This window comes from Bos taurus, chromosome 13, assembly GCF_002263795.3.
Source record: "Bos taurus isolate L1 Dominette 01449 registration number 42190680 breed Hereford chromosome 13, ARS-UCD2.0, whole genome shotgun sequence".
In the NCBI taxonomy this organism is placed as follows: Eukaryota; Metazoa; Chordata; class Mammalia; order Artiodactyla; family Bovidae; genus Bos; species Bos taurus.
This window is the reverse complement of record NC_037340.1, coordinates 53,575,269-53,590,165: the sequence shown is the minus strand read 5'-3', so window position 1 is coordinate 53,590,165 and position 14,897 is coordinate 53,575,269.

Sequence of the window (14,897 nt, the reverse complement as noted above, 5' to 3'; positions counted from 1 at the left end):
GACATTCTTGACGTAATTCTCATGGTTAGCCCTAACGTGGTGGTGAAGATTCTTGGCGCTGAGTAGGAAATGGAAGTTAGACAACTTGCCCAGGGTCACACAGTTCATAAAGGGACAGACCCTGTATTTCAGTCTTCCACTCTACAGCATCACCTTTGATATTGAACCTGTCATTTAAATACGTGTAAATTAACTCACAAGGTGGGAGAGGGGATTATTGCCCTGGATTAATATGAATACACATAGCCATATTCTCACCTGCGTGATTATGGAAATTTGCATATCCACATAGAATCAAAGGTGGGAATTACTACTATGGAAATAATTCATATTATTTGGCTTTTTTTTTGGCTCCGCTGCAAGGCTTAATGGTAGCTTAGTTTCTCACCTCTGCCCCCTGCAGTGGAAGTGCAGAGTCCTAACCTCTGGACCACTGTGACTTTTTTTTAAAGCAATGTTACTTGGGTTCATTCTATCTAACCCTAGAAAATTTGTTCCTTTTTGGCAAATATAGACATAGTAGATGCGTGATCTGAGAGATGAGCCAGGAAATGGCTCACAGGGCCTCTGAATCTTATCTTTAGGTGCAGTGACATTTCTTTCCCAGCTCTACAGTAATGGATAATTTAAGTGTTTTTATTAAATACATAATTCTATAGTGGACCACCCACCTGCCTCACAGAGGATCCGTGAGAACCTGGCATGCTCGCCCTGTGTCCCTGCCTCAGCATCTGAATTGCGCTCTTGGGGAGCATGTTGGTTTCCCAGCAAATCTACTCCTCCTGCCACCTCCTGTCCCATTTTAGGGACTGCCACCTCTCCAGCTTCTCATGCAGAGCCTTGAAGTCACCCCTTATCGCCCACAGCCAGTCTACTACCAAAAGTCTGTCAATGTTCCATCCAAAATGTTACACAAAATGGTATCCTTCTCTCCATCTTTGTCTTCACCCCTTAAGGCCGAGGCAATAGGCAACAGCCTCCTACCCATTTTTCTCTCTCTAGTTTTGGCCCAGGCATTCCATTCCACTCCACTGCCAATGGAGTAATCTCTTTTTTCACCACATCATTTGGGTACAGCCACTCCTGGTTAGAACCCTTAACTGCTTCCCAACCAGAAAGATCAGAGTCTAAAACCTCAACATGACTTTCTAGGCAGGGACTACATGGAACTTACTTACTTCTCCAGGTTCCTCAGGCCACTCCTCCCTGTGCTTAAGGTGACCCCCCCTTCTGCCTGGTCCCACAGCCTATCTGTCCTCCTTCTTCTGTTCCTACCTTCTCCTCTGCTTCCACCTTCCTCATGGTCCTACCTGTCTCCCCTTCTTCTCAGCCCCACCTCCTACCTGTCCCATCTTCTTCTGTTCCAACCTTTAACAGTCCTGCCTGTCCCAGAGCCTTTGCACTTGCTGGCCCCTCTGCTTGGGACATCCCTGTACCGTTCTTCACCTTGCCACCTCCAAGGCATCCTTCGCATTGCAGCCTCAAGGGGACCTCACAGAGCGGTCTTTCCCCAGGTCAACAGGACGACCCCTGCTCCCGCACAGCACTGTGGACTTTCCCTTTGCAATATTATCACAATGTGTCATTTTATGACATTTCTGTGATTGTGTATCTATACTTGGCTTCCACACTTGCCTGAAGGCCATCAGGGAAAGGACTGTGTTTATTGCTTGTTACCCAGCACCTAACACACAGGATAAGCTCAGAACGCATTTGTTGAATGAAGGAGTATTTATGACTGCAGATGACACATATGTCACAGCACGCAGTAGGCCAGCCCCACATGGGGATGCTTTCAGGGTGCTGCATTCATAGCGGGCAGGGTGATCGTTAGAACACAGACATGCCACCACCTGCCCCACATGCTTAAAAATCTCACCTGGTGTCACCCTTTGCCTGCTAAGTTTCAGCCACACTGGCCTTCGGTAATGATCACGTCCCTGAGCATCCCACCCTCTTTCATGACTCATGGCCTTTGCACATGCTGTTTCCTCCAACTAGAATGCTCTCTGCCCACAATTACTTCCTCGCTAAAACCTGCTTCTTCAGGCTCCAGCTGAAATGCCTCTTCCTTGGAGAGAATTTCCCTCATTCCTCAATCTACTAATATTTTTAAGACATGATTCTTTCTCTGAATGTGGTGTTTTCCTTCATGGCAGGTAGTCCGACCTGGTTTACCTGCATTTAACATCTGCCTTCTGCGTGACACTGTGAGGGCCACAGGGGCAAACCTCTTGATTCTGCTTACAGTCGAAACACCAGAGCCATTTATCAGCTCATAACTGTTGAGTGCATATCTGTTGCATGAACAAATGAATGACTTGGGAACCTGAGTTCAGGACTTTCCATTTCCCTTACATTTACTGCAGACCTCTTGCACATCAGTTCCTCGTTCATCCTCAAACACAGTCACTGCAAAGTGTTCCTACTGTTCGGTGTGCTCCACAAACCTCAACAACACGATACTGATTTCTACGTCCAACTAACTGATGAAAACACTACCTAGCAAAGTCAAGGATGAAATCTTATGTTTCAGGCAGACTTCTCTCCAGGCTGAGCTCTGAATACCTTCTCTTTCCTCCAGCAGTCAGTACTCTTGTGTCTTATTCTTCACCCAGTCACAGGATCCTCTAAAGTTTGTCGTTCAGCCCAAATTCTCTGCTATGCCAGCTACCATGTTTGGCTCTGACTAGTCTTCAACTCCAGAACCCTCTAACCTACCAAGCTGCCTTCTGCAGCATGAGTTCTCAGCAAACTTCAAACTTCAGGAAGTCACTGCTGCTCCTGCTGAATTTGCAAACTGCCTGTTCTCGCTTTAACCCACTAAGGGCTCACCTGATGAAAACAAGCAGTGGAAACAGTACACTTCACTCGTTAGGTCTGTTACTTGCCCTTTTGCTGAAAGTTTTCACCTTCGTCTCAGGTTTGTTAACAAAACAAGCCACTCGTTATATACAAATAAATAATATATTTATTAGAGAATTATCTAGCTTACTTTCAACATACTAACATTAAAAGAAAAGAGAAACAGAGCAGAGAATACATCACCAAATTGGGTTTTGGACCAACACCCAGACTTAATCAGCGCTGGGAAGTCCATTCATGACACAGCACATTTGGAGTCCCAATTGGGAAAGGGTCCCAGGCAGTCCGCTATGTGGGTGGGACTTCAAAGATTGCTATTTGGGGTTCCTGTTTAAAATCCCAGCCCTATAGCCCTGTTGCTCAGTCGTGTCCGATGGACTGTAGCCTACCAGGCATCTCTGTCCATGGGCTTTTCCAGGCAATAGTACTGGAGTGGATTGCCATTTCCTTCTCCAGGGGATCTTCCCAGGGATTGAACCCGGATCTCCCGCATTGTAGACAGACGCTTTACCGTCTGAGCCACCAGATGAAGGCAGACTGATACCATCATCAATCTGTGACCAGACTGCAAGCCTGGCTTCCCGTTAATGCTGTTTGTTTTTGTCTTGTAAAACTTGGAATGTGACTAAGCCTGGGGCTTGGTTGGCCAGGCCCCTCCAGGGGCTCAACAATCTCAAGATTTCTCCCCCATTTTATCTATGGTGCTGCAAAGTCTTGCACTCACAGCAGGCAGTCACTCCCAGTCACTCCCAGTCAGGGCAGTGTCCAGGCAGGTTAGAAGCAAGGTCAGAGGCTGTTCTGCTTTGTCTGTGAAGTCTAAACAAGACTATTTTTGTACAGTTCCCCAACAGTCCACCCCAGGATTGTTTAGGCTGAAGACCACTGGAACAAGGCAAAATAACACAAGCAGTCTTATTAACTCTATAAGTAACAATGTAGAACATATTGTAGGTTTTAGTGGAAACAGTCCATTCACAGTAATTGATGGAGTGTTCCAATAAACAGAGTTCTCAAAGTTGAGAAGTTGGTCCATACAGCAGTCCTGTAGTCTTGCCACATTCTGTCAGTACAAGGGTCCAGTTATCAAAGTCTAGATAATTTACCTTTGCAAGAGTGTATGATTTTATGCTTCTGTTGGCCAACAGGAGGGCAGGTGAACACTTGGCTGTTGACCAGGTGATATTTTTGTGTTACCATTCAGAGATCCATTTGCTGCATTCTCAAAGAAACAAACTTAACAAGAGGGCTGCTGCTGTTGCTGCTAAGTCACTTCAGTCGTGTCCGACTCTGTGTGACCCCGTAGATGGCAGCCTACCAGGCTCCCCCGTCCCTGGGATTCTCCAGGCAAGAACACTGGAGTGGGTTGCCGTTTCCTTCTCCAATGCAGGAAAGTGAAAAGTGAAAATGAAGTCGCTCTGTTGTGTCCGACTCTTTGTGACCCCATGAATTGCAGCATGCCAGGCCTCCCTGTCCATCACCAACTCCTGGAGTTCATCGAGTTGGTGATGCCATCCAGCCATCTCATCCAACAAGAGGGCTAAAGATACATACAAGTAAAGAAGAGCTGTCGGTGTGCCTAGGAGAAAGGCTAGACAGGAGAATCGGAACCAGACATTGGCACATGATGTTGGTGCTTCTGTAGGTATGAGAAGATGCAAGAATTTGGACTCATAAAAAAAGAACACATCTTTACCTGAAAACATCTGACTATATGAAGACCTGTTTTGTCCATTTTTCCCAGAGCACAGATTGAGTGCCTCATTTCTGAGAGCCACCCTGAATTCTTTTCAAGGGGTGTTGAAGTTCAGCAGTTGTAGTGGCCATGATTTAATTTTTGCACAAGCAGTCTGCGAGTGCCAGTTTTCAGTCGACAGGGCCCTTTCATAGCCACAGATTTGACCATGCTTTGGGGGCATTTCATGGCCATTGTGTCCCATGGGGCTGGAAAGGCTCATTTCCAGGTCTAGCAAAGATTCCATTGATAGGCACTCAGCATGCTGTTATTGAACTAGGCCCTGTGAATAGCAAAAGTCTCTGGCCCATACCTGTCTTAATAGCCTCTTGGTCCAGGAAAATATTCCTTCTTGTTGCTTCTTCCCATATCTAGAGTTACATTATTACAATCATTGATCTTATATGGCAATATGTATTATCATCAGTTTATCAGTGGCTCAGTCACATACTTGTTAATGTAAGAGACAACAATTTTCTGATATAGGCAACATAGAAATTAATATAGCTAGCAGTTATTAGTTAGGTCACAAGCTAGAATTTAAGTCAAGAATTTCCATTAGGTATACCCCAGGCCATCTGACTTAGTTAAATGATTATAGCCAGGTGTGAATTTCCTGGTTGTACATCATGGAGCATTTGACCTTTCAGAGATTGACTACAGATATAAACTTTAGAAACAAGGTTAGAGTGTCCTTTTAAAAACTTGATGAAAATCTTAACAATACAACATAACAACAAGGAAGTGAATAACAAAACTAGAAAGCAAAGTTCAGTGAAATGTAAACATTTTTCTTTATGAGAGCATTTACCCTGCAGCCAGGGAAGGCTTTATCCCATCAAATAAAAATGTCTTTCATCAGGAAGCCAGGAAAAGTCAAGCAGCCATCTTGGACTTCCCATAGCCCTGACTGTTTGATTTACAGCTACTGCTTACCCAGTTTAATTTCCCCAATTTAGGAGTAGACTATTGTCATATTTCAAGGACATCAGGATAGCAATAGTTTGACAGTGAGGGGTTAATTTTGTAGAAGCACGATGACCTTTCTCTACAGGTACCGTAATCTTCATAGATCATTGTGAAATAATACTTATTTACTTTGCCAAAGTAACAAAAAATTTTAAAAACAAATCTCACTTAAAGGCAAAGAAATTCACAATCTGTCATCAAGAGCTGCATTCTAAGAAACCTTTGTTGTCTTAATAGAGACAGAAAACCAAATTCCAGTCTGGCACCAGTTTACTGTTAATAACAAAATTTGTTTATCTGGTTAATCTTAGAAAAGTCTTTTCCATAAATCTTGAAGAACTAGCAGTATTCTTCCAAAGGCATCAGAGTGAAACCATAGAAGGCATGTTTAAAATCTTTTGCATTGCAGTTGACAAAGCAACCTGGTCATTGCTGTGACATGTAACTCTTTAATATGATAACTAGAATTATAATTGACAATATTTTATCAGGACATATCAGATCTTTATGAATTCCACATAATTTTAGGATATCTATATTAGTAACATCAACCATACAGTAACCTGACAAGATGTATCACTTCTCCAACAATAAGTCCCATGTAATTTAGCATGTCAAATGAACCCATGCATTTTAATACCTCTCTTTGGGATGTCTCAGGGTCCCTGTGAAGCATCCCAAAGTCAAAAAGCTAAAAGTCAAAAGAACTGCATTAGAATTTAATTTTAGAAAGTTTTGCATTTTAGTATCTCTCTTTGGGATGTCTCAGGGTCCCTATGAAGCATCTCAAAGTCAAAAAGCTAAAAGTCAAAAGAACTGCATTAGAATTTAATTTTAGGAAGTTTTGCCAAAAATACCAGTAGGGTCCATAACAGTCAGATAGGATCATATAGATCATTGTGAAACAACAGTTACTTGCTTAGCCAAAATTAACAAAAGGTTTCAATGATAAACATAGAACAGATCATTTCAGAGATAAAAAAACTTAAAATCCATTATCAAAGGCAGTTCAACATGTCAAGAAAACTTGTATTATGTACAAAAGTCTTTTCTTGGGGTCCGCTTTCCATTAAACTCTCTCTCTTTTCTTTAAAGTCACTTTGTTTATTTAGAAATAGCCACCTGTAAGTCAGACTTACTCTTTTTTCTTAATAAACTGCAATTTCATGTCCATACCTTTTTTACTAAAAACATACATCACTCTCTTTTTTCTTAATAAACTGCAATTTCATGTCCATACCTTTTTTACTAAAAACATACATCTTATTTTCCTTAAGCAATCATGAACTGTCCTTTATATTGGCATTCTGTAGATTGGTGAACATCGATACCAGCTTTAATTTCTAAAAACATTTGTTTTCTTATAAAGAACATCTCAGGATGGCACCAGACATATTTATTAGTAGTCCACAATCCCTTTAGTTTCTCTGTTAGAGGAAGTTAGTGTTCAGTAATTAATGTTTCAAAATCTTATTTCATTTGGAAATGACCTAGCTATTTAATAAACTTTTATTACTTAGTTTAGTAAAACCCTAGAAACTCAAGTTACCCCAGTTCTTCAGAGACTGTTTTAGACAGACATTTCTAAAGTATAATTATTCTTAACAGAGTTTATCTAAAAGCTCACATCTCATTTACATTTTTTTTTTTTTGGAAGTTTCTTCGCTCGAGGTACTCTCCTTGCTGACAAATTTGTAACAGATATAACAATATAACAATATTTAACTTATAATAAACCTCAGTTCAGTTCAGTCGCTCAGTCGTGTCTGATTCTTTGAGACCCCATGAATCGCAGCACGCCAGGCCTCCTTGTCCATCAGCAACTCCCAGAGTTCACCAAAACTCATGTGCATCGAGTCAGTGATGCCATCCAACCATCTTATCCTCTGTTGTCCCCTTCTCCTCCTGCCCCCAGTCCCTCCCAGCATCAGAGTCTTTTCCAACGAGTCAACTCTTCCCATGAGTTAGCCAAAGTATTGGAGTTTCAGCCTCAGCATGAGTCCTTCCAATGAACATCCAGGACTGGTCTCCTTTAGGATGGACTGGTTGGATCTCCTTGCAGTCCAAGGGACTCTCAAGAGTCTTCTCCAACACCACGGTTCAAAAGCATCAATTCTTCGGTGCTCAGCTTTCTTCACAGTCCAACTCTCACATCCATACATGACCACTGGAAAAACCATAGCCTTGACTAGACAGACCTTTGTTGGCAAAGTAATATCTCTGCTTTTTAATATGTTGGTCATAACTTTCCTTTCAAGGAGTAAGCGTCTTTTAATTTCATGGCTGCAATCACCATCTGCAATCATTTTGGAGCCCAGAAAAATAAAGTCAGCCACTGTTTCCACTGTTTCCCCATCTATTTGCCATGAAGTGATGGGACCAGATGCCATGATCTTAGTTTTCTGAATGTTGAGCTTTAAGCCAACTTTTTCACTCCCCTCTTTCACTTTCATCAAGAGGCTTTATAGACATGTCTATATTAGATTAGCAAACAAATATTAATACTAGATATTTAATATTGAATCATTCACGTGAATCTGAAATTCATTTAGGTTAATTTTTCTTGTATTTACAATTGTCTGATAAGCACTTACTTTTCTTTGCTGCTGCTGCTGCTGCTAGGTCGCTTCAGTTGTGTCTGACTTTTGCGACCCCATAGACAGCAGCCCACCAGGCTCCCCTGTCCCTGGGATTCTCCAGGCAAGAACACTGGAATGGGTTGCCATTTCCTTCTCCAATGCATAAAAGTGAAAAGTGAAAGTGAAGTCGCTCAGTCGTGTCTGACTCTTAGCGACCCCATGGGCTGCAGCCTACCAGGCTCCTCCGTCCATGCGAGTTTCCAGGCAAGAGTACTGGAGTGGGGTACCATTGCCTTCTATGAACTTTTCCCTAGGCAGGCTTTTTAACAAGCTAGTTGTTTTTAATTGCATATGCAAAAAGAAACAGTTTTGCAGTTTCCAATAAAAAGTTTCATTTTAACCAGTTTTCTTCTGAGTCTAAAGAATATCATGGTATTCCTGTGTCAAAAAGTCATCTTTCCTTTCTGTAGTCATAGTTCTATAGCTAAAATATAGACCAAATAGTGCTCAAATTGACTCTGATATCAGGCGCAGATCAGCTGATAAAAATCTTGGATTGTCCCTCTGATGGAAAGGGAGGTCTTTGTCCCATCAGAAGAATCTGAAGGGTTAAGGGAATTTGCAGGAGTCTGGAAAGCTTGGTCCTTACCCACCCTGAGAAACAGGAGTAGTTAAAAGGAATTCTTTAGGATGTTCAGGAGTAGGGGAAGCTTGGTTCCCTCCTCACCTGAGAGATAAGCATAGTTTGAAGGGGATTCTTTAGAATGTTAGGAGAGTTTCTGATGCTTCAGAAACTTAGGCTTTTGAATATAGGAGAAAGACCTGTACCAAAGGGAACCTCAGAATCCTTTCCTAGAGATCATGTGGCTATGAAAGATCAAGTAGGGGTCATCTAGGGAATCTGAGGGAGAGAGACAGAGGGGGACAGGAGATAGGGAGGCAACAGAAAGACACATGCGGCATGAGTCTCTCAAATCGGGATTCTGACGGAGGGCCATGAAGGACTGAACATAAGGAAATTGAGTCCTTTCCCTGTTTTTGGCAAAAGCTAGTGTGCCATTCAGAGGCCTTGTTTTTTTTTTTTTCTATTTTCTATTGGGGCCAGGCCTTTTGCAGGGTCTAAATTTTCCAGTTTCTGGGAATGTAGCCAAGGGGTGAGTCTGAGAGAAGTTCCTGGGATATACCAGAACCCACTCTTAGCCTACCTGCCATAGAACGGGGGTACTGAGAGTCACCAGCTGACAGAAAGGCGACCTTTTTTCCCCAGTGATCTCTCCTTGCAAATAAAGGCACAAAAATGGCCAACAGACTTAACAGTCCTGTCCGACAGTGAGAGGTGATCCCTGAGAAGCCTGCGACTGAGGTACCACGTGACCCAGGCAGAGAAAGATACAAGATTCCCGGGAGCAACCTGGTGACTCACTGTTTGGCAATTCCCTGAAATGTGGAAGGCACTCTTGAGATGGGTCAGAGGCAACACCTCAGTTCAGTTCAGTTCAGTTCAGTCACTCAGTCGTGTCTGATTCCTTGCAACCCCATGGACTACAGCATGCCAGGCTTCCCTGACCATTACCAACTCCCAGAGTTTACCCAAACTCATGTCCACTGAGTCAGTGATGCCATCCAACCATCTCATCCTCTGTCATCTCCTACTGTCCTCAATCTTTCCCAGCATCAGGGTCTTTTCAAATGAGTCAGTACTTCTCATCAGGTAGCCAAAGTATTGGCGTTTCAGCTTTAGCATCAGTCCTTCCAATGGATATTCAGGACTGATTTCCCTTAGGATGGACTGGTTGGATCTCCTTGCAGTTTAAGGAACTCTCAAGAGTCTTCTCCAACACCATGGTTCAAAATCATCAATTCTTCAGCTCTCACCTTTCTTTATAGTCCAACTCTCATATCCATACATGACTACTGGAAAAACCATAGCTTTGACTGGATGGACCTTTGTTGGCAAAGTAATGTCTCTGCTTTTTAATATGCTGTCTAGGTTGGTCGTAACTTTTCTTCCAAGGAGCAAGCGTCTTTTAATTTCATGGCTCAGTCACCATCTACAGTGATTTTGGAGCCCCTCAAAATAAAGTCTCTCACTGTTTCCAGTGTTTCCCATCTATTTGCCATGAAGTGATGGGACCAAATGCCATGATCTTAGTTTTCTGAATGTTGAGCTTTAAGCCAACTTTTTCACTCTCTTCTTTCACTTTCATCAAGAGGCTCTTTAGTTCTTCTTCACTTTCTGCCATAAGGGTGGTATCATCTGCATATCTGAGGTTGTTAATATTTCTCCTGGCAATCTTGGTTCCTGCTTGTGCTTCATCCAATCCAGCATTTCTCATGATGTACTCTGCATATAAATTAAATAAGCCCAGTGACAATATACAGCCTTGATGTACTCCTTTCCCAATTTGGAACCAGTCTGTTGTTCCATGTCCAGTTCTAACTATTGCTTCTTGACCTGCATACAGATTTCTCAGGAAGCAGATCAGAATGATCTGGTATTTGCATCTCTTTTAAGAATTTCCCAGTTTGTTGTGATCCACACAGTCAAAGGCTTTGGACTTTGACTATCATTAAAGCAGAAGTAGATGTTTTTCTGGAACTCTCTTGCTTTTTCGATGATCCAACGGATGTTGGCAATTTGATCTCTGGTTCCTCTGTCTTTTCTAAATCCAGCTTGAACATCTGGAAGTTTACAGTTCACGTACTGTTGAAGCCTGGCTTGGAGAATTTTGAGCATCATTTTGCTAGCATGTGAGATGAGTGCAATTGTGCAGTAATTTGAACATTGTTTGGCATTGCCTTTTTTTGGGATTGGAATGAAAACTGACCTTTTCCAGTACTGTGGCCACTGCTGAGTTTTCCAAATTTGGTGGCATATTGAGTGCAGCACTTTCACAGCATCATCTTTTAGCATTTGAAATAGCTCAACTGGAATTCCATCACCTCCACTAGCTTTGTTCATAGTGATGCTTCCTAAGGCCCACTTGACTTCACATTCCAGGATGTCTGGCTCTAGGTGAGTGATCACACCATCATGATTATCTGGGTTGTGAAGATCTTTTATAGTTCTGTGTATTCTTGGCCCTTCTTCTTAATGTCTTCTTCTTCTGTTAGGTGCATAGCATTTCTGTCCTTTATTGAGCCCATTATGCATGAAATGTTCCTTTGGTGTCTCTAATTTTCTTGAAGAGATCTCTAGTCTTTCCCATTCTATTGTTTTCCTCTATGTCTTTGCATTGGTCACTGAGGAAGGCTTTTTCTTTTTTTTTTTTTTAATCTCTCCTTGCTATTCTTTGGAACTCTGCATTCAAATGGGTGTATCTTTCCTTTTCACCTTTGCCTTCGCTTCTCTTCTTTTCACAGCTATTTGTAAGGGCTCCTCAGACAACTATTTTGCCTTTTTGCATTTCTTTTTCTTGGGAATGGTCTTGATCACTGCCTCCTGTACAATGTCACGAACCTCCGTCCATAGTTCTTCAAGCACTCTATCAAATCTAATCCCTTGAATCTATTTCTCACTTCCACTGTATAATCGTAAGGCATTTGATTTGGGTCATACCTGAATGGTCTAGTGGCTTTCCCTACTTTCTTTGATTTAAGTCTGAATTTCACAATAAAGAGTTCATGTGGCCAATAAATTTGGCTACAGTTAGTTCCAGGTCTTATTTTTGCTGACTCTACAGAGCTTCTCCATCTTTGGCTGCAAAGAATGTAATCAATCTGATTTCGGTGTTGACCACCTGGTGATGTCCATGTGTATAGTCTTCTCTCGTGTTGTTGGAAGAGGGTGTTTGCTATGACCAGTGTGTTTTTTGGGGGGGGGCAAAAGTCTATTAGCCTTTGCTCTGATTCATTTTGTACTCCAAGGCCAAATTTGCCTGTTACTCGAGGTATCCTGTGACTTCCTAGTTTTGCATTCCAGTCCCCTATACTGAAAAGAACATCTTTTTGGGGTGTTGATTCTAAAAGGTCTGGTAGGTCTTCACAGAACCATTCAACTTCAGCTTCTTCAGCGTTACTGGTCGGGGCATAGACTTGGATTACTGTGATATTGAATGGTTTGCCTTGGAAACAAACAGAGATCATTGTGTCATTTTTGAGATTTCATGCAAGTACTGCATTTTGGACTTTTGTTGACTATGATGGCTACACCATTTCTTCTAAGGGATTCTTTCTCATAGTAGTAGATATAATTCCATTCCATTCCATTTGGGGGCTTCCCTTGTAGCTCAGTTGGTAAAGAATCTGCCAGCAGTGCAGGAGACTTGGGTTCAATGCTTTGGCCATGAAGATCTCCTGGAGAAGGAAATGGCAACCCACTCCAGCATTCTTGCTCAGAAATCCTATGGCCAGAGGAGTCTGGGGAGCTGCAGTCCATGGTGTCACAAGAGTCAGACACGACTTAGGGGCTAAACCACAAACCAGTCCATTTTAGTTCACTGATTCCTAAAATGTCAAAGTTCACTCTTGCCATCTCCTGTTTGACCACATCCAATCTGCCTTGATTCATGGACCTAACATTCCAGGTTCCTATGCAGTATTGCTCTTTACAGCCTCGGACTTGACTTCCGTCACCAGTCAAATCCACAACTAGGTGTTTTTCCGATTTGGCTCCATCTGTTCATTCTTTCTGGAGTTATTTCTCCACTGATCTCCAGTAGCATATTGGGCACCTACAAACCTGGGTAGTTCATCTTTCAGTGTCCTATCTTTTGCCTTTTCATATTGTTCATGGGGTTCTCAAGACAGGAATACTGAAGTGGTTTGCCATTCCCTTCTCCAGTGGACCACGTTTTGTCAGAATGTTCCACCATGACCCATCTGTCTTGGGTGGCCCTTCACGGCATGGCTCATAATTTCATTGAGTTAGACAAAAAAGTATGTCAAGGCTGTATATTGTCACCCTGCTTATTTAACTTAGATGCAGAGTACATCATGAGAAGCTTGTTTGGAAGAAGCATAAGCTAAAATCAAGATTGCTGGGAGAAATATCAATAACTTCAGATATGCAGATGACACCACCCTTATGGCAGAAAGCGAAGAAGAACTAAAGAGCCTCTTGATGAAAGTGAAAGAAGAGAGTGAAAAAGTTGGCTTAAAGCTCAACATTCAGAAAACAAAGATCATGGCATCTGGTCCCATCACTTCATGGCAAATAGATGGGGAAAGAGTGGAAACAGTGGCTGACTTTATTTTTCTGGGCTCCAAATTCACTGCAGATGGTGATTGCAGCCATGAAATTAAAAGATGCTTGCTCCTTGGAAGGAAACTTATGACCAACCTAGACAGCATATTAAAAAGCAGAGACATTACTTTGCTAACATTAGTCCATCTAGTCAAGGCTTCCCTGGTGGCTCAGAGGGTAAAGCATCTGCCTGCAATGTGGGAGACCTGGGTTCAATCCCTGCATTGGGAAGATGTCCTGGAGAATGGAATGGCTACCCACTCCAGTATCCTGGCCTGAAGAATTCCATGGACTGTATAGTCAATGGGGTCACAAAGAGTAGGATATGACTGAGCGATTTTCACTTTCATGGTTTTTCCAGTAGTCATGTATGGATGTGAGAGTTGGACCATAAAGAAAGCTGAGCACCAAATAATTGATGCTTTTGAACTGTGGTGTTGGAGAACATTCTTGAGAGTCCCTTGGACTGCAAGGCGACCCAACCACTCCATCCTAAAGGAGATCAGTCCTGGGTGTGCATTGGAAGGACTGATGTTCAAGCTGAAACTCCAGTACTTTGGCTACCTGATACGAAGAGCTGATTCATTTGAAAAGACCCTGATGCTGGGAAAGATTGAGGGCAGGAGGAGAAGGGGATGACAGAGGATGAGATGGTTGGATGGCATCACCGACTCAATGGACATGAGTTTGGGTAAACTCCAGGAGGTGGTGATGGACAGAGAGGCCTGGTGTGCTGCGGTTCATGGGGTCGTAAAGAGTCGGACACGACTGAGCGACTGAACTGAACTGAGACAAGGCTGTGGTCCATGTGATCAGATTGGTTAGTTTTCTGTGATTGTGGTTTTCATTCTGTCTGCCCTCTGATTGAGAAGGATAAGAGGCTTGTGGAAGCTTCCTGATGAGAGAGACTGACTGAGGGGGAAACTGAGTCTTGTTCTGATGGGTGGGGCTGTGCTCAACAAATCTATAATCCAATTTTCTGTGAATGGGCTGGGTTCCCTCCCTGTTGTTTGGCCTGAGGCCAAACTATGGTGGAGGTAATGAAGATAATGGTGACCTCCTTCAAAAGGTCCCCTGCACGCACTGCTGCACTCAGTGCCCCCAACCCTGCAGCAGGCCACCGCCAACCCTCCCCTCCGCCGGAGACTCCTGGAAAATAAAACTAAAAAATGTAAAAATACAAGCACACACAATCATAATGGCTAATTCCATCAGTCATTAGAGTTCTGATATCACATATCCTGTCTCTGAAGAACTCCACTGTGCACTCAGAACAGAATAAGAGTGGAAGTAACGTTCAGAGTTGTTGTGAAAATAGTTTTGACCTCTTGGACCCCCTGGCCCAGTGGGTCTCTGGACTTCAGGGATTCTCAGGGCACATTTTAGAACAACCATTTTAAACCATTGACATGGTTGGATGTGAAATGATAAAGGGGCCCTTGTGTTGACACCGAGTTTAAAGTTTCACTTTACATTTCTTGTTTCTTTGACTTCTCTTAAGAAATTTAGACCTGACAATTTCTATTTTTTTTTTCATGTTTTAAAACTGACTTTTAATATAGTTATA